Genomic DNA, 6,000 nt, shown 5'->3' on the forward strand with positions numbered 1-6,000 from the left:
AAAGATCCTTAGACACTCTGGCTAAGGTTGTTCTTGATAATAGGATAGCCCTTGATTATCTTTTAGCTGGGCAAGGAGGTGTCTGTGTTGTGGTCAACACCACATGCTCTAACTAGAGCAACACTTCTGGGGAAGTTGAAAGTCAGTTACATAAGACCACTGAGCAAGCCACTTGGCTTAAAAGGATGACTCCTTCAATGGGGTCTTTCTTTGATGGGTCTTGGGACCCATGGCACGTTATATGCTCTCAAAAGCTTTAAATGCATGTTCACAGCCACTAACCACCAGACAAATGATCTCCCTAAGTCTGGAACATCAAAAAAGAAACAGAGAGTAACCCAATTTAAGGATTATGAACCTGGAACTGTGATCTGTGAATGTCATGGGGTTAAGCAAAAACATCATGACCAATGAATAACACATCAAAGATCAACAAAGCTGCAGAGCGGCAGCTGAGAATAATGCTAATGCCTTAAATCTTGACCACATCTCTTTGTTAAGCTCAGAGACTCATCAAAATGGGGGAGTTATTACAAAGAAAATCACAGGCCCAAAATGGCATCACTTGCGTTAAGGCCCATGATACCAAACCTAGATTTAATACCTAATCTAATTGCAGTTTCCACCTTCCCCAGAAATATGATCCTAATCAACCAGTCTGGAATTTTCTGGTCAGCACCAATTAGGCAACCTGTCATATGAGCCATCTCTATCCCCCAGAAGAAGAAGAGGCAATCTGCACAATAAAAACCCATGTTGTTCCCTCCAAAAGAAGATTTCCTGACCCAGAATAACCCCTTCCTTTCTTTTGCTAATGATGTCTTTGCGCCATCCTCTTTTTCATAATAGACTCCCATTTTGCCTAGCTCTTCAAGGTGCTCTCCTAGTTGTTAGATGGGAGACTGCTCGAATCATTAATTGCTTAATAATACAAATTAGATCTTCAAGTATATTCAGTTGAATTTTGTTTATTTTTTCTTAACACAGATTAAAATGCAAAGAGAAAAAAGCAAATCAGAGTATCCAAGAACAATGAGAGAATATCAAAAGTTATAAGATATGCTTACTTGTAATACCAGAAGGAGAAGAAAGAAAGAATGGAGCAGAAGAAATATTTGAAATATTAATAGCTGGTAACTTTCCAAAATTAATAACAAACACTGAACCACAGATCCAAGAAGCACAGAGATCTTATTCAATGAAGTAAATACCCCCCCAAATGCACAGCTAGACATATCATACTCAAAATGCAGAAGACCAAAGACAAAGAGAAAATCTTGAAAGGCGTCAGGAAGTGAGGGATAGTGTGATAGAAAGAATACCTTACGTATAGAGGAACAAAGATAATAATTACACCAGAATTCTCATCCAAAACCATGCAAGCAAGAAGAGAGTGGAGTGAATAATTTAGTGTGTTGAGAGAAAAAAAAAACATGAACCTAGAATTCTATCCAGCAAAATTATCTTTTGAAAGTAAATGAGAAATGAAGACTCTCAGACAAACAAGAACTGAGGGAATTAATTGCCAGCAGATTTTCTCTGCAAGAAGAAGTAAAATATAGGTCAGAAACTTGGATGCACATAAAGAAATGAAGAGCAATGTAGAAGGAATAAATGAAGGTAAAATAGAATCTTTTTTACTCTGAATTGATATAATACTGTTTAAAGTGATGCTAGTGACCATGTACTGTGTCACTATTATAGCATATAGAAAAGTGAAATGAATGACAGCAATGTTATAAGGGAAGGGAGGGGAGATTTGGGAATACTCTAAGGTACTTGCACTGAACATGAAAGTGGTATAGTGCTATTTGAAAGTGGATTTGCTGCAAATTAGTTGTGAGAGTCACCCACCCCAGCTCTGGACGTAGATAAGTTGTAAATTAATTCAGCTTAGATTAGTGGAAAGTGGACTTAGATTAGTTGTTCAAAATCTGAACCACTAATTTTTTTTAAAGTATAATTGATATAAGAGAAAAGAGAAAATTAAATCATATAAAGTGCCCAATATAAAATGTTCCATTAAAACCAGAATAGGTAAAATAAGAGGGGAAAAGGAAAAAAAGAAATAAAGAACAAGTGCAACAAATAGAAAACTTACAAATATTATAGATATTAATTCAACGATATCAATAATAACTTACAATGTGAATGGACTAAATACACCAATTAAAAGACAGAGATAATCTGAATGGATAAAAATAAGAAACTCACCTTAAAAATAAAGACTCATTTTAAGAGTTAAGGGATGGCAAAAGATATACTGAATATAATCATAAACTGCTTTTACATAGTAAGAGCTCAATGAACAGTAGTTATGATTATTTTTTGCATTTTTTGTTGTTGTTACCAAACTTGGAGCTCCTAGAGGGCCAGGACCTAATCTACTTCATCTCTGCCTCCCCAGTACCTGGCATAGAGCAAGTGGGGAAGAAATAATAGCTAGTGGGAAGCAGCTGCATCACACAGGGAGATCAGCTCGGTGCTTTGTGACCACCTAGAGGGGTGGGATATGGAAGGTGGGAGGGAGGCGCAGGAGGGAAGGGATATGGGGATATATGTACACATATAGCTGATTCAGTTTGTTATACAGCAGAAACTAACACAACATTGTAAAGCAATTATACTCCAATAAAGATGTTAGAAAAAATTAGTTCCATAAATTGAACAAATGTTACATTAAAAATAAAGAGATAAATTGACCAAAAAAAAAAAATGGATTAAGTGACTACTCTGTGCCAGACCTTGTTTGGGAACAAGAGAGGTGATTTAGACTCAGCATCTGTCCTTGAGTAGCTCACAGTCAAATGGAGAAGATGGACTTTCACTCTTTCAATAGATATTTATCTGTAAGTCAATAGTTAAAAGAACAGTGTGATACGTTTTTCACATTTTGACACCTTCGAAATTGGGAGGTATCTTGAGACCACCGGTGACTTAGCAGTATGTTGTAATTTAATTGACGATATGTGTTTTTCCTCTGTGTTACACAAAATGATGGTGTGATTCCAATCAGTGGCATCTTAGATTTGATGAAATCTGACAATAGATTATGTCAAGGCCTTCAACAACCTTAAGCCATAGGGTTTTATTTATGAGAAAACTGAAGTTTAGAGAGGTTAAGTAATTTGTTCAAGGTCACACAGTTGGTAAGTAGCAAGTCATTGTGCCTCTAAAACTCCTTTTCTTTCTCTTTCACAAGAACTATTCAAGAACTGAGTCAGCATTCAATATCACATTGGAATAAGTGAATGAGTGAGTAATAGTAAATGTCAGCCTTTTAAATAAAGTGTTTGGTGATATTTGATTGCTGTCCAGTAGAAATATGTGAGCCTTATATATAATTTTAAATTTTCTGGTGACTACATTTTTTAAAAGTTTAAAAAGTGAAATTAATTTTAATAATACATTTATTTTATCTATTATATCCAACATGTTATCATCTCAACATGTAGTCAGTTTAAAAACATTATTAGTGAAATAATTTACAATCCTTTTTTTCATACTAACTCCTTGAAAATGCAGTATATACGTTTATACTTATAGCACATCTCAATTTGGAATAGCTACATTTTAAGTGTTCAATAGCCACATATGGCTAATAGGTACCTCATCAGACAGTGCAAGTCTAGAACATCAGGAAGGCCTAGCAAGCCTGTCTTTAGACCTTCTTTTTCATTTGGCCATTAAAATAATTCCCTTCTCTCCCTCCCCACAAGTGCCTCAGCGTTAGGAGACTTTTATATTTATTTATTTTTACTTTCTATCTTTTATTTTTAACTTATTATAGAAAATTTCTAACATATAAAAACATAGAGAGAATAAAATAATAAGCTCCCATATATGTATAAGTTTTCTGCTTATATTGCTCTACCTCTTCTCCATGTATTTTCTTCCAGGAATATTTTAAGAAAACCCCAGACAACTTATGACTAAATCCATAAATATTTCAGAATTCATTTCTAACAGGAAAACACTGTGATTTAAACATAACCTGCATACGGTCGTCATTAGAGTCTTTCTTACATTCTTATCCAACCATTCCCTACTGTTTGGTGCACGGCCTTGGCAGGCAGGATTGGAGATAAAGAAGATGCAGTGATCTTGGCTAGTCATTTAATCTCTTTGAGCTTCAGTTTCTTCATCTGTAAAATGGAGATAAGGTAGCTATGACACTGAATTGTTGTGAGTATTCAATGAGATAACCCCAGGTAGACCTGTAAGTATAGTGTCTGGTGCATAGTGTGAGCTTATTGAACCCCAAGATGGTAAAAGGGAAGTCTGAACTAATATAGACTAGAGCAGGTTGGTAACTTTAATTGTTCCATGTACTATGTTTTATTAATGCAGCCTATCACTGCCTTAGCTTTTGTGGCAGTCATACCTCGTTATTGAGCCAAGGAATTCACTGCCAATTTTCAGAACTGCTGCTACTGAGTCCTGACTTTGCATCTTGTGATTGTACCTGTACTCTTATCCTCTAGCAAATCTACCCTTCTTTGCTCAGGTCTTTATTGTCTCACACTTGGATGATTGTACAGTCTCCTAACAGGTCTCCCTGACACCATTCTAGACTTCCTCCTTTCTGTTGGCTTTGAGGTTTCCAGACTCTGAGAGAATTGCCAGCTCTTCTCCAGCTCCCTCAGGAATCTGAAATAAGCAGGAATAACAGTGGAAGGACTGAGATAAAAGATGATCCCTCCACCACCCCAGGCATTTTATGGAGAAGGGACAGGCTCTTCTAACTGGTTTTCCTGTTTCCAGGTGAAACAGGAGGGAAGGGGGCAGGACACAACCTCTAAAAGAATGACATATTCCTTGAGGATACGACATAAACTGGTTAGAACCAACTAGGTCCAAGATGGTGGAAGATTCGACTTCCAGAGGACCTTGAGCCTCATTGTAATACATTAGCATCTAAATGACACACCCACCAGCACTATGACAGTTTTGAGGCCAACCATTAAAAGGCCAAAAAGTGGGTGGTGGCTCAATTCCTGGAAATCCCAGCCCCTTTCCCCAAATAGTTGGAATAATCCTCCCACTCATTAGCCTATGAAATTACCCAGCCCATTAAAACTAACCACACCATATTTCAGGGCCTATTGCCTTCTGAAATGACCCACACTCTGTCTGTGGAGTGTGTTTCTCTCTAAATAAATTCACTTCATACCTATCACTTTGTCTCTCACTGAATTCTTTCTGCGATGAGACATCAAGAACCTGAGCTTCATTAAGTCCTGAGACCAGGTGTGTGATCTCAATTAAAAGACAGTGGGTTCAAGTCCCAATCTGGGTTCTGGCTGGGTTCTAATCCTGACACGTGGGTTCAAGTCCCATCTGCGGTGCACAGTTTCACAGGTACTCCCCTTCAACTTACCCTCCACCAGCCACCAGTGTGATCTTTGTAACAGAGATTCACATGTCACTCCCTTTCTCAAAACCCTTTAGAGACTCCCCTTATCCTATAGAATACAGTCTAACTCCCGAACACAGCACTCAAGTCCCTCTGGGGTCTGGTCAAACCCTCTAGGGGTTTCCCATCTCATTAAGAGTAAAAGCCAAAATCATTATGGTAGCCTATAAGACCCTACATGCTCTACCCCCACCTCTGTCCCATAACCCTAATCTCTCTGACCTCATGTTTAACTATCTACCCTACCTCATTCTGCTTCAAGCATACCAGTCTCCCTACTTATTCCTTGAATATAAGTGTGTCCCCACTTTGGGATCTTTGTACTTGTAACTCCCTTTGCCTGGAACTCTCTACCCCCAGATATTCACATGGCTCTCTTCCTAACTTTTTTCAGATCTTTATTCAAATACTACCTTCTCAGTGTTTGCATTTTATTTAAAATTACATCTCCCATCCCCACACATCTCATCATTTTTCCCTTCTTTATTTTCCACTATAGCATTTAAAATATACAATTTTTGTTTTTATTATCTGTCTCCTTCTACTGGAATGTAAGTTGCATGAAGGCAGTGATTTTTGTCTGT

This window comes from Eschrichtius robustus, chromosome X, assembly GCF_028021215.1.
Source record: "Eschrichtius robustus isolate mEscRob2 chromosome X, mEscRob2.pri, whole genome shotgun sequence".
Lineage (NCBI taxonomy): Eukaryota > Metazoa > Chordata > Mammalia > Artiodactyla > Eschrichtiidae > Eschrichtius > Eschrichtius robustus.